The following is a 12,776-nucleotide window of genomic DNA, read 5'->3' as shown; positions in this document are numbered from 1 at the left end:
CATTAGCGAAGGTGACTTTCTGCAGTTCATCAAGGCTTCTTAGGTAGTGGGTCTGCATGCAAGCACGCATACTTGCCAGGAGATTCCTATAGTTCACCGCAATTGTGTGCTGTATGTTGCTCCTGTACTCAATACCAAGGCATTTCATTTTAGAAATTAGTTGCAACTGACCGTGATGGTGCAGCGAGATGCCGCGTCCTATGTTCATAATGCCAGATTTCCTGGCATTCAACTTCGCACCCGCAACAAGTTCGTAGTTTTTGACGATCTGAAGGGCTTCCTCGACTTCACCTTCGTCCATGACCAAAAATCCGACGTCATCCGCATATGCAGTACAAACAATCTTAATGCCGTGGATGGTTAATCCTTGTAGACGCTGTGTCAAGGTGACAAGCAAAGGCTCAATGGCAATGGCAAACAAGGCCATCGACATAGGGCATCCCTGTCGCACTGAATTAGTAATATTAATTGATGCGCTCAGCTGGCCATTCACCATGAGTCGAGTTACTCCTTTACGAAGGAGCTCATGTATAAGATTGATAAAACGTAGTGGAAATCCCATGGCATGCATCGTCCGGATGAGAAACTGATGGTTTACTCTGTCGAATGCCTTTGAAAAGTCAAGGGAAACTAGCGCACACCGTATCTTACACGCATCTGCAATGGCTATAACGTCCCTGTATTGAGACAAATTTTGGAAGATCGTCCTACCGACACCTACACTGGTCTGGTACTGACCAATGACAGTATTCATCAACATTTTCAATCTATTAGAAATAATACGTGCTAAAATTTTGTAGTCACTGTTCAGTAAAGTAAGCGGCCGAAAATCGTCAACAGAACTGCACATTGGGCGTTTAGGGATTAAAACCACGATGCCTTCCACGAGAGCCTGAGGAACATTAAAATCTGGCCGTAAAATTTCATTAAACATACTCAACAACTTGGGCTTTAATTTGTCGCAGAAAGTAAGATAAAATTCGGCAGTGAGACCGTCGGGTCCCGGCGATTTATTTTTCGGACTTCGTGATAGCGCAGAATCCAATTCGTCTTCATCAATTTCTCGCATGAGAGTTTCGACTTCAGCAGCACCCAAAGTCCTTTGCAAGTTATTGAGTAATTCATCGTGAGTTCCATCGTCGGTATGTGTCGTTGTCAGGAGACCTGCCAAGTGATTGTGAAGTGCGTTCCGTATGTCTTGTTGCCGCGTGAGCGCAACGCCTTCACTCAACTGAAGACGAGTTATTAATCTCCGCCGCCCCCTCTTATTTTCACGAATGACGTGAAACATGGATGTCATTTCGTCGTCTATCACATTCTGGGGCCTGGACCTTATTTGAAAGCCTTCTGCCTGCTGCCGCTGAAGTTTTAATAATTTTGCCTTAATTTTTTTAATCTGCATAAAATTTTCAGGTACAGTCACATCGGACTGGTAAAGCTCCCTGAGACAAGTAAAATAAAACTCAGACGTTTGCCGTTGCCACCAGGATTTGTCCCGAGCGTAGCGTTTAAACATTTTTGATAAAGTTGGTTTGGCATGTGTTATCCACCATTCAGTAACGGAGGCATACTGTGCAACCCGTCGTTCACATGCCTCCCATGTTTCGTTAAAGACACGGTGACAGTCAACATCGTTAAGGAGAGCATTGTTAAGTTTCCAGAAACCTCTGCCGCGAAATGTGCCTTGCTTGACCATGTTAACAGTACAAATATATGCGGCATGATCGGAAAAAATTGTGGGCCAAACTTCGGATTGGAGGACTTGAGTCTTCATACACGCCGATACATAGATTCTGTCTAGCCGGCTTGCAGAGTGGTTCGTGACATGAGTGAACCCAGGTGCCGCTCCGTGCGTATGCTCCCATGTGTCAATGAGGTTCATTTCTTGGACGATACGTTCTAGTTCTCCAGATTTGTTAAAATTAGGCGTCTGGTCTTTTGGACTTAAGACACAATTGAAGTCACCCGCAAAAATTATACGATCGTAGGTTCCCCTAAAAAGTGGGACTATGGCGCTTGTGAAGAACTCAGCCCTAGCACGCCTATTGCTACTGCCGGACGGGGCGTAAACATTGATTATGCGTGTCCGATGGAAAGTGACAGCGATCCCTCTATGATCAGGCAGTTTTTCTACGTCGGTCGCTACAATCCCTTCTTTTAACAGAATCGCCGTCCCTAAATTCGCACCGCTCCCGGAATTGGAGAGAGTAGTATAACCAGTTATTCGGTCAAGTTCAATCGCAGCGACTTCTTGAAGTAACAGAATATCGATATCCGCTGCGTATACAAAATCTTGTAAATTACGGAGCCGCCAGTACGACTGTATCTTATTGATGTTTAACGTGGCAATTTTATAGGCTTGGGGCTCGTTCATGGGAGAAGGCACATACTATTAATTAAACAGTCTTAGAAGGATGGCTAACGAAATTGAGGCCAAGCGCGTCAGTCGGAGTTCCTGTAGTTCCCGGTACGGTTGGTGTATGCTGCTCTGTGGGGGGTGCCGAAGATTCCGTCTCAATGGTCCGCATGACAGCCGCATCATTGCTCGCATCCAATACTTCCATTTCCCGTGCCCAATTCCCAGTGAGAGTGGCCTCTGACAAAAGCGATCCTGCGTTTCCTTGAGCGTGGGTATCCGGCAAAACGACTCTACTCGAGGTATCACTATCTTCCACCCGTCGTGGATTCACAGGGGGAGACACTACAGGATCAATGTCCATTCGACCAGACGCAGGGAGACCAACTTCAGAGGGTTCAGAAGTGTTCTGACACATTTGGCTGCTTATTCGTTTCGCTTTGTCGCGGAGCTGTGGGGCGAGCTGATTGGCTCCTTGATGTGCAAGTCTCCGCTTCTTTTTGGAAGGCTTCCTGTTAGGGTTCGCAGTATCATCAACATCCGAAGTGGACTGTTGACTCTGGGGTTGATCCGCCGGGAACACAGCGTCTGCTTCATCCTCAGTACCAGTGGCATCAACCACTGGGGAGTCATCCGTCGTTACCTCCATCTCTGAGTGTGGTAGCGGCGGTGCCGCGTCAGCACTCGGTTCTTTGACGTTATCGGCCAAAACATCGTTCAAACGAGGGGCATCTACAGGCGGGGTCGCGGGTGGAAGACCAGAAGCCGCGACAGCGTATGTCAGTGGCAGTGCCGTCGTCACAGGGGGGCTAGCGGCTTCACCGACAGGTATCTGCGTCACCCGTCTTTGTATACATTCAGAGCGCACGTGGCCGGGCGCACCACAGCCGGCACACGTTTTTGGCTGCCCATCATATATGACAATTCCGCGATGTCCACCTACGTAAATATATGAAGGTATGTGCTTCTGTATATCGATCTTAACCTGCCTGACGCCGTTAAGCACCGGAAATTTGTGGGCTTTGGACCAACGCTCCGCAAAATTGTTAATGACCCTCCCGTAAGGTGTCAATGCAGAATTTATTTGCGCGGCTGTTATTTCAAACGGGAGTTCGAAAATACGTGCCGTCCGGATGCCCAGTCCAGCATGCGTAATGCTGACGTCACTGACGGTACCATCGCTATGTTTAAACTTCAGTACACCTCCACTGGACTCTACAATTCTATCACACAGTTCAGAGGACGTTAATTTCACATAAACAACACTAGTCACGATAGAGAAATTTATCCCCACAATGTCATCAAAAGTAATCTTAGCTGTTTCCTCTAACCATGCTTCAACTTCAAACGAATTTGGTTTCGAAAAGTTCCTATCAAAGGTAAACTTCAAGGTATCTTTCCTGTTAGTCGGATTCATAATTCCATATCAGATCCTACAGAACGGAACGAATACTAATAAGCAGACGCTGTAAGCACGCGACTCACCGCCTGACGTAAACACTTCCTGCCGCAGCGCGCTGGCCCTGGAGGTCCGCTCACCACCGCTGCCGCAGGCAGACTGAACCACTCGGCCACGACTGCCCGTCGCAGCAGCGTCTCTCTACAAGTGAAACTGCTCCTTTTAAAGCAACCTGGCGGCAGAAAACGCCATGGCCTCACTCGTTTCTGTAGTGCTTCCGTGGCCAGCACAGTAGCCGTTACGACAGTGTATTAATTTTCGCCTGGACAGGGGCTTAAACCCGGGACCTTTCGGTTGTCGGTCTAGCGCTCTGCTTGACTCAGCTATCCTGTCCCTCTGCCAAGCATGGTGGTACAGCTGCAATGTGTGCGAGTGATTTGCGTGTCGTAATTACTGGCTTGGGGCTCCAATGGCGACTTCACCGACTTCCCACTGACGCACCGCTGACGCTAGTTTTCTGTCGTCTTAAACGATGGACATACTTCCAAGCAGCTGCGAGATCTTACGAGAAGACACGCTGCACCACTGCTTTTGCCGCACTCAAATGACTCAATTGCGATACTTGAAAAGAAATGAATGCTCGCTCTGTCCAACACTTTCAAGTACATGTGCGTACTCACGAACACGGCGACTGCGCGAGGAAATGACGGCGGTGCGCTCGTGGGCTTGCGACGGATTTCTGCATTACTAGCTTCCGTGCGAGATGAACCGATAGCCATAGGAAGCAGAGCCCGCCGCGAAATTTAGTATCTTTAAACATAAATCTTCGTCTTGCTGAGAGAGGTGGCACTGGTTTGCATTGGCATTCACCCATGCATGTCACATGTGCGCGAAACTTTCTGCTCGTTTGTACGCAAAATCGCACGCAGCCGGTAGGATTCGAACCTACGCTCCCAGAGGGAATCTGATTTCGAGTCAGACGCCTTAACCACTCGGCCACGACTGCCGCTAGCACAAGATTCTCCCGACACGTGCACCTGCTGCCGTTTAGAGCACTGCAGTGCCAGGGAACGGCGTAGCTGCATTTTTTTCCGTAGTGCTTTCACCGCTTGTAGGCGAGCCGCTACCAAAGTATTAAAATTTCCGCCCGGACAGGGACTTGAACCCTGGACCCTTAGGTTAAAAGCCTAATGCTCTACCGACGGTGCTATCCGGGCTCATGTTATCTCCACGTCACTTCCCACTATCCTACGGACACACTGCCTCATGTCGTTTACTGTTGGGCAATCATTGCATGGAGCTGTTACTAATTAAACGTCCTCTGAATGCTCTCTACGAACTCATCACGCTGGGCTCGTAACTGTCTATCGAAGAAAGCTGACACACGATGAAAATCAAATTGCAGCAGCTTTTACGTCTCATACGTTGAAGCAGAGGAGCTTCGTGTTTTGTCGACACTCACTTGCCAACTGGAAAATTCACAAGCGTCTCGAATGCAATGTTTCCCACGTGTTTGCCCATTTCACGGTTCCGTTGGAGACGCTCTTCGCGTCTTGACACAAAAACGAAACGCAGTCGGTAGGACTAGAAACTACGCTCCCAGAGGGAATCTGATTTCTAGTCAGACGCCTTAACCACTCGGCCACGACTGCCCGTCGCAGCAGCGTCTCTCTACAAGTGAAACTGCTCCTTTTAAAGCAACCTGGCGGCAGAAAACGCCATGGCCTCACTCGTTTCTGTAGTGCTTCCGTGGCCAGCACAGTAGCCGTTACGACAGTGTATTAATTTTCGCCTGGACAGGGGCTTAAACCCGGGACCTTTCGGTTGTCGGTCTAGCGCTCTGCTTGACTCAGCTATCCTGTCCCTCTGCCAAGCATGGTGGTACAGCTGCAATGTGTGCGAGTGATTTGCGTGTCGTAATTACTGGCTTGGGGCTCCAATGGCGACTTCACCGACTTCCCACTGACGCACCGCTGACGCTAGTTTTCTGTCGTCTTAAACGATGGACATACTTCCAAGCAGCTGCGAGATCTTACGAGAAGACACGCTGCACCACTGCTTTTGCCGCACTCAAATGACTCAATTGCGATACTTGAAAAGAAATGAATGCTCGCTCTGTCCAACACTTTCAAGTACATGTGCGTACTCACGAACACGGCGACTGCGCGAGGAAATGACGGCGGTGCGCTCGTGGGCCTGCGACGGATTTCTGCATTACTAGCTTCCGTGCGAGATGAACCGATAGCCATAGGAAGCAGAGCCCGCCGCGAAATTTAGTATCTTTAAACATAAATCTTCGTCTTGCTGAGAGAGGTGGCACTGGTTTGCATTGGCATTCACCCATGCATGTCACATGTGCGCGAAACTTTCTGCTCGTTTGTACGCAAAATCGCACGCAGCCGGTAGGATTCGAACCTACGCTCCCAGAGGGAATCTGATTTCGAGTCAGACGCCTTAACCACTCGGCCACGACTGCCGCTAGCACAAGATTCTCCCGACACGTGCACCTGCTGCCGTTTAGAGCACTGCAGTGCCAGGGAACGGCGTAGCTGCATTTTTTTCCGTAGTGCTTTCACCGCTTGTAGGCGAGCCGCTACCAAAGTATTAAAATTTCCGCCCGGACAGGGACTTGAACCCTGGACCCTTAGGTTAAAAGCCTAATGCTCTACCGACGGAGCTATCCGGGATGTTATCTCCACGTCACTTCCCACTATCCTACGGACACACTGCCTCATGTCGTTTACTGTTGGGCAATCATTGCATGGAGCTGTTACTAATTAAACGTCCTCTGAATGCTCTCTACGAACTCATCACGCTGGGCTCGTAACTGTCTATCGAAGAAAGCTGACACACGATGAAAATCAAATTGCAGCAGCTTTTACGTCTCATACGTTGAAGCAGAGGAGCTTCGTGTTTTGTCGACACTCACTTGCCAACTGGAAAATTCACAAGCGTCTCGAATGCAATGTTTCCCACGTGTTTGCCCATTTCACGGTTCCGTTGGAGACGCTCTTCGCGTCTTGACACAAAAACGAAACGCAGTCGGTAGGACTCGAAACTACGCTCCCAGAGGGAATCTGATTTCTAGTCAGACGCCTTAACCACTCGGCCACGACTGCCCGTCGCAGCAGCGTCTCTCTACAAGTGAAACTGCTCCTTTTAAAGCAACCTGGCGGCAGAAAACGCCATGGCCTCACTCGTTTCTGTAGTGCTTCCGTGGCCAGCACAGTAGCCGTTACGACAGTGTATTAATTTTCGCCTGGACAGGGGCTTAAACCCGGGACCTTTCGGTTGTCGGTCTAGCGCTCTGCTTGACTCAGCTATCCTGTCCCTCTGCCAAGCATGGTGGTACAGCTGCAATGTGTGCGAGTGATTTGCGTGTCGTAATTACTGGCTTGGGGCTCCAATGGCGACTTCACCGACTTCCCACTGACGCACCGCTGACGCTAGTTTTCTGTCGTCTTAAACGATGGACATACTTCCAAGCAGCTGCGAGATCTTACGAGAAGACACGCTGCACCACTGCTTTTGCCGCACTCAAATGACTCAATTGCGATACTTAAAAAGAAATGAATGCTCGCTCTGTCCAACACTTTCAAGTACATGTGCGTACTCACGAACACGGCGACTGCGCGAGGAAATGACGGCGGTGCGCTCGTGGGCCTGCGACGGATTTCTGCATTACTAGCTTCCGTGCGAGATGAACCGATAGCCATAGGAAGCAGAGCCCGCCGCGAAATTTAGTATCTTTAAACATAAATCTTCGTCTTGCTGAGAGAGGTGGCACTGGTTTGCATTGGCATTCACCCATGCATGTCACATGTGCGCGAAACTTTCTGCTCGTTTGTACGCAAAATCGCACACAGCCGGTAGGATTCGAACCTACGCTCCCAGAGGGAATCTGATTTCGAGTCAGACGCCTTAACCACTCGGCCACGACTGCCGCTAGCACAAGATTCTCCCGACACGTGCACCTGCTGCCGTTTAGAGCACTGCAGTGCCAGGGAACGGCGTAGCTGCATTTTTTTCCGTAGTGCTTTCACCGCTTGTAGGCGAGCCGCTACCAAAGTATTAAAATTTCCGCCCGGACAGGGACTTGAACCCTGGACCCTTAGGTTAAAAGCCTAATGCTCTACCGACGGAGCTATCCGGGCTCATGTTATCTCCACGTCACTTCCCACTATCCTACGGACACACTGCCTCATGTCGTTTACTGTTGGGCAATCATTGCATGGAGCTGTTACTAATTAAACGTCCTCTGAATGCTCTCTACGAACTCATCACGCTGGGCTCGTAACTGTCTATCGAAGAAAGCTGACACACGATGAAAATCAAATTGCAGCAGCTTTTACGTCTCATACGTTGAAGCAGAGGAGCTTCGTGTTTTGTCGACACTCACTTGCCAACTGGAAAATTCACAAGCGTCTCGAATGCAATGTTTCCCACGTGTTTGCCCATTTCACGGTTCCGTTGGAGACGCTCTTCGCGTCTTGACACAAAAACGAAACGCAGTCGGTAGGACTAGAAACTACGCTCCCAGAGGGAATCTGATTTCTAGTCAGACGCCTTAACCACTCGGCCACGACTGCCCGTCGCAGCAGCGTCTCTCTACAAGTGAAACTGCTCCTTTTAAAGCAACCTGGCGGCAGAAAACGCCATGGCCTCACTCGTTTCTGTAGTGCTTCCGTGGCCAGCACAGTAGCCGTTACGACAGTGTATTAATTTTCGCCTGGACAGGGGCTTAAACCCGGGACCTTTCGGTTGTCGGTCTAGCGCTCTGCTTGACTCAGCTATCCTGTCCCTCTGCCAAGCATGGTGGTACAGCTGCAATGTGTGCGAGTGATTTGCGTGTCGTAATTACTGGCTTGGGGCTCCAATGGCGACTTCACCGACTTCCCACTGACGCACCGCTGACGCTAGTTTTCTGTCGTCTTAAACGATGGACATACTTCCAAGCAGCTGCGAGATCTTACGAGAAGACACGCTGCACCACTGCTTTTGCCGCACTCAAATGACTCAATTGCGATACTTGAAAAGAAATGAATGCTCGCTCTGTCCAACACTTTCAAGTACATGTGCGTACTCACGAACACGGCGACTGCGCGAGGAAATGACGGCGGTGCGCTCGTGGGCTTGCGACGGATTTCTGCATTACTAGCTTCCGTGCGAGATGAACCGATAGCCATAGGAAGCAGAGCCCGCCGCGAAATTTAGTATCTTTAAACATAAATCTTCGTCTTGCTGAGAGAGGTGGCACTGGTTTGCATTGGCATTCACCCATGCATGTCACATGTGCGCGAAACTTTCTGCTCGTTTGTACGCAAAATCGCACGCAGCCGGTAGGATTCGAACCTACGCTCCCAGAGGGAATCTGATTTCGAGTCAGACGCCTTAACCACTCGGCCACGACTGCCGCTAGCACAAGATTCTCCCGACACGTGCACCTGCTGCCGTTTAGAGCACTGCAGTGCCAGGGAACGGCGTAGCTGCATTTTTTTCCGTAGTGCTTTCACCGCTTGTAGGCGAGCCGCTACCAAAGTATTAAAATTTCCGCCCGGACAGGGACTTGAACCCTGGACCCTTAGGTTAAAAGCCTAATGCTCTACCGACGGAGCTATCCGGGCTCATGTTATCTCCACGTCACTTCCCACTATCCTACGGACACACTGCCTCATGTCGTTTACTGTTGGGCAATCATTGCATGGAGCTGTTACTAATTAAACGTCCTCTGAATGCTCTCTACGAACTCATCACGCTGGGCTCGTAACTGTCTATCGAAGAAAGCTGACACACGATGAAAATCAAATTGCAGCAGCTTTTACGTCTCATACGTTGAAGCAGAGGAGCTTCGTGTTTTGTCGACACTCACTTGCCAACTGGAAAATTCACAAGCGTCTCGAATGCAATGTTTCCCACGTGTTTGCCCATTTCACGGTTCCGTTGGAGACGCTCTTCGCGTCTTGACACAAAAACGAAACGCAGTCGGTAGGACTAGAAACTACGCTCCCAGAGGGAATCTGATTTCTAGTCAGACGCCTTAACCACTCGGCCACGACTGCCCGTCGCAGCAGCGTCTCTCTACAAGTGAAACTGCTCCTTTTAAAGCAACCTGGCGGCAGAAAACGCCATGGCCTCACTCGTTTCTGTAGTGCTTCCGTGGCCAGCACAGTAGCCGTTACGACAGTGTATTAATTTTCGCCTGGACAGGGGCTTAAACCCGGGACCTTTCGGTTGTCGGTCTAGCGCTCTGCTTGACTCAGCTATCCTGTCCCTCTGCCAAGCATGGTGGTACAGCTGCAATGTGTGCGAGTGATTTGCGTGTCGTAATTACTGGCTTGGGGCTCCAATGGCGACTTCACCGACTTCCCACTGACGCACCGCTGACGCTAGTTTTCTGTCGTCTTAAACGATGGACATACTTCCAAGCAGCTGCGAGATCTTACGAGAAGACACGCTGCACCACTGCTTTTGCCGCACTCAAATGACTCAATTGCGATACTTGAAAAGAAATGAATGCTCGCTCTGTCCAACACTTTCAAGTACATGTGCGTACTCACGAACACGGCGACTGCGCGAGGAAATGACGGCGGTGCGCTCGTGGGCCTGCGACGGATTTCTGCATTACTAGCTTCCGTGCGAGATGAACCGATAGCCATAGGAAGCAGAGCCCGCCGCGAAATTTAGTATCTTTAAACATAAATCTTCGTCTTGCTGAGAGAGGTGGCACTGGTTTGCATTGGCATTCACCCATGCATGTCACATGTGCGCGAAACTTTCTGCTCGTTTGTACGCAAAATCGCACGCAGCCGGTAGGATTCGAACCTACGCTCCCAGAGGGAATCTGATTTCGAGTCAGACGCCTTAACCACTCGGCCACGACTGCCGCTAGCACAAGATTCTCCCGACACGTGCACCTGCTGCCGTTTAGAGCACTGCAGTGCCAGGGAACGGCGTAGCTGCATTTTTTTCCGTAGTGCTTTCACCGCTTGTAGGCGAGCCGCTACCAAAGTATTAAAATTTCCGCCCGGACAGGGACTTGAACCCTGGACCCTTAGGTTAAAAGCCTAATGCTCTACCGACGGAGCTATCCGGGATGTTATCTCCACGTCACTTCCCACTATCCTACGGACACACTGCCTCATGTCGTTTACTGTTGGGCAATCATTGCATGGAGCTGTTACTAATTAAACGTCCTCTGAATGCTCTCTACGAACTCATCACGCTGGGCTCGTAACTGTCTATCGAAGAAAGCTGACACACGATGAAAATCAAATTGCAGCAGCTTTTACGTCTCATACGTTGAAGCAGAGGAGCTTCGTGTTTTGTCGACACTCACTTGCCAACTGGAAAATTCACAAGCGTCTCGAATGCAATGTTTCCCACGTGTTTGCCCATTTCACGGTTCCGTTGGAGACGCTCTTCGCGTCTTGACACAAAAACGAAACGCAGTCGGTAGGACTCGAAACTACGCTCCCAGAGGGAATCTGATTTCTAGTCAGACGCCTTAACCACTCGGCCACGACTGCCCGTCGCAGCAGCGTCTCTCTACAAGTGAAACTGCTCCTTTTAAAGCAACCTGGCGGCAGAAAACGCCATGGCCTCACTCGTTTCTGTAGTGCTTCCGTGGCCAGCACAGTAGCCGTTACGACAGTGTATTAATTTTCGCCTGGACAGGGGCTTAAACCCGGGACCTTTCGGTTGTCGGTCTAGCGCTCTGCTTGACTCAGCTATCCTGTCCCTCTGCCAAGCATGGTGGTACAGCTGCAATGTGTGCGAGTGATTTGCGTGTCGTAATTACTGGCTTGGGGCTCCAATGGCGACTTCACCGACTTCCCACTGACGCACCGCTGACGCTAGTTTTCTGTCGTCTTAAACGATGGACATACTTCCAAGCAGCTGCGAGATCTTACGAGAAGACACGCTGCACCACTGCTTTTGCCGCACTCAAATGACTCAATTGCGATACTTGAAAAGAAATGAATGCTCGCTCTGTCCAACACTTTCAAGTACATGTGCGTACTCACGAACACGGCGACTGCGCGAGGAAATGACGGCGGTGCGCTCGTGGGCTTGCGACGGATTTCTGCATTACTAGCTTCCGTGCGAGATGAACCGATAGCCATAGGAAGCAGAGCCCGCCGCGAAATTTAGTATCTTTAAACATAAATCTTCGTCTTGCTGAGAGAGGTGGCACTGGTTTGCATTGGCATTCACCCATGCATGTCACATGTGCGCGAAACTTTCTGCTCGTTTGTACGCAAAATCGCACGCAGCCGGTAGGATTCGAACCTACGCTCCCAGAGGGAATCTGATTTCGAGTCAGACGCCTTAACCACTCGGCCACGACTGCCGCTAGCACAAGATTCTCCCGACACGTGCACCTGCTGCCGTTTAGAGCACTGCAGTGCCAGGGAACGGCGTAGCTGCATTTTTTTCCGTAGTGCTTTCACCGCTTGTAGGCGAGCCGCTACCAAAGTATTAAAATTTCCGCCCGGACAGGGACTTGAACCCTGGACCCTTAGGTTAAAAGCCTAATGCTCTACCGACGGAGCTATCCGGGCTCATGTTATCTCCACGTCACTTCCCACTATCCTACGGACACACTGCCTCATGTCGTTTACTGTTGGGCAATCATTGCATGGAGCTGTTACTAATTAAACGTCCTCTGAATGCTCTCTACGAACTCATCACGCTGGGCTCGTAACTGTCTATCGAAGAAAGCTGACACACGATGAAAATCAAATTGCAGCAGCTTTTACGTCTCATACGTTGAAGCAGAGGAGCTTCGTGTTTTGTCGACACTCACTTGCCAACTGGAAAATTCACAAGCGTCTCGAATGCAATGTTTCCCACGTGTTTGCCCATTTCACGGTTCCGTTGGAGACGCTCTTCGCGTCTTGACACAAAAACGAAACGCAGTCGGTAGGACTAGAAACTACGCTCCCAGAGGGAATCTGATTTCTAGTCAGACGCCTTAACCACTCGGCCACGACTGCCCGTCGCAGCAGCGTCTCTCTACAA

At 50.2% G+C, this 12,776-nt stretch overlaps 18 non-coding genes across 18 annotated transcripts; all 18 read right to left on the bottom strand.

Moving 5' to 3' along the window:
* Nucleotides 1-4,679: 4,679 nt before the first annotated feature.
* Nucleotides 4,680-4,761, bottom strand: Trnas-cga (transfer RNA serine (anticodon CGA)). Its single transcript has one exon. It is a non-coding gene; the product is annotated as a tRNA-Ser (tRNA).
* A 138-nt stretch (nucleotides 4,762-4,899) lies between these two features.
* Trnak-uuu (transfer RNA lysine (anticodon UUU)) lies at nucleotides 4,900-4,972 on the bottom strand. The gene has a single exon. It is a non-coding gene; the product is annotated as a tRNA-Lys (tRNA).
* A 353-nt stretch (nucleotides 4,973-5,325) lies between these two features.
* On the bottom strand, nucleotides 5,326-5,407 carry Trnas-aga (transfer RNA serine (anticodon AGA)). The gene has a single exon. It is a non-coding gene; the product is annotated as a tRNA-Ser (tRNA).
* Nucleotides 5,408-6,149: 742 nt separating this feature from the next.
* Nucleotides 6,150-6,231, bottom strand: Trnas-cga (transfer RNA serine (anticodon CGA)). The gene has a single exon. It is a non-coding gene; the product is annotated as a tRNA-Ser (tRNA).
* Nucleotides 6,232-6,369: 138 nt separating this feature from the next.
* On the bottom strand, nucleotides 6,370-6,442 carry Trnak-uuu (transfer RNA lysine (anticodon UUU)). Its single transcript has one exon. It is a non-coding gene; the product is annotated as a tRNA-Lys (tRNA).
* A 350-nt stretch (nucleotides 6,443-6,792) lies between these two features.
* Nucleotides 6,793-6,874, bottom strand: Trnas-aga (transfer RNA serine (anticodon AGA)). Its single transcript has one exon. It is a non-coding gene; the product is annotated as a tRNA-Ser (tRNA).
* Nucleotides 6,875-7,616: 742 nt separating this feature from the next.
* Trnas-cga (transfer RNA serine (anticodon CGA)) lies at nucleotides 7,617-7,698 on the bottom strand. The gene has a single exon. It is a non-coding gene; the product is annotated as a tRNA-Ser (tRNA).
* A 138-nt stretch (nucleotides 7,699-7,836) lies between these two features.
* On the bottom strand, nucleotides 7,837-7,909 carry Trnak-uuu (transfer RNA lysine (anticodon UUU)). Its single transcript has one exon. It is a non-coding gene; the product is annotated as a tRNA-Lys (tRNA).
* Nucleotides 7,910-8,262: 353 nt separating this feature from the next.
* Nucleotides 8,263-8,344, bottom strand: Trnas-aga (transfer RNA serine (anticodon AGA)). The gene has a single exon. It is a non-coding gene; the product is annotated as a tRNA-Ser (tRNA).
* Nucleotides 8,345-9,086: 742 nt separating this feature from the next.
* Nucleotides 9,087-9,168, bottom strand: Trnas-cga (transfer RNA serine (anticodon CGA)). Its single transcript has one exon. It is a non-coding gene; the product is annotated as a tRNA-Ser (tRNA).
* A 138-nt stretch (nucleotides 9,169-9,306) lies between these two features.
* Trnak-uuu (transfer RNA lysine (anticodon UUU)) lies at nucleotides 9,307-9,379 on the bottom strand. The gene has a single exon. It is a non-coding gene; the product is annotated as a tRNA-Lys (tRNA).
* A 353-nt stretch (nucleotides 9,380-9,732) lies between these two features.
* Trnas-aga (transfer RNA serine (anticodon AGA)) lies at nucleotides 9,733-9,814 on the bottom strand. The gene has a single exon. It is a non-coding gene; the product is annotated as a tRNA-Ser (tRNA).
* Nucleotides 9,815-10,556: 742 nt separating this feature from the next.
* On the bottom strand, nucleotides 10,557-10,638 carry Trnas-cga (transfer RNA serine (anticodon CGA)). The gene has a single exon. It is a non-coding gene; the product is annotated as a tRNA-Ser (tRNA).
* Nucleotides 10,639-10,776: 138 nt separating this feature from the next.
* Nucleotides 10,777-10,849, bottom strand: Trnak-uuu (transfer RNA lysine (anticodon UUU)). The gene has a single exon. It is a non-coding gene; the product is annotated as a tRNA-Lys (tRNA).
* Nucleotides 10,850-11,199: 350 nt separating this feature from the next.
* On the bottom strand, nucleotides 11,200-11,281 carry Trnas-aga (transfer RNA serine (anticodon AGA)). The gene has a single exon. It is a non-coding gene; the product is annotated as a tRNA-Ser (tRNA).
* Nucleotides 11,282-12,023: 742 nt separating this feature from the next.
* On the bottom strand, nucleotides 12,024-12,105 carry Trnas-cga (transfer RNA serine (anticodon CGA)). The gene has a single exon. It is a non-coding gene; the product is annotated as a tRNA-Ser (tRNA).
* Nucleotides 12,106-12,243: 138 nt separating this feature from the next.
* Trnak-uuu (transfer RNA lysine (anticodon UUU)) lies at nucleotides 12,244-12,316 on the bottom strand. Its single transcript has one exon. It is a non-coding gene; the product is annotated as a tRNA-Lys (tRNA).
* Nucleotides 12,317-12,669: 353 nt separating this feature from the next.
* Nucleotides 12,670-12,751, bottom strand: Trnas-aga (transfer RNA serine (anticodon AGA)). The gene has a single exon. It is a non-coding gene; the product is annotated as a tRNA-Ser (tRNA).
* Between the last annotated feature and the right edge of the window lie 25 nt (nucleotides 12,752-12,776).

The sequence above is a fragment of the Schistocerca gregaria genome, chromosome 3 (assembly GCF_023897955.1).
Source record: "Schistocerca gregaria isolate iqSchGreg1 chromosome 3, iqSchGreg1.2, whole genome shotgun sequence".
Lineage (NCBI taxonomy): Eukaryota > Metazoa > Arthropoda > Insecta > Orthoptera > Acrididae > Schistocerca > Schistocerca gregaria.
The sequence above is the reverse complement of the archived record's forward strand: the minus strand, read 5'-3'. Positions and strand labels throughout refer to the sequence as shown.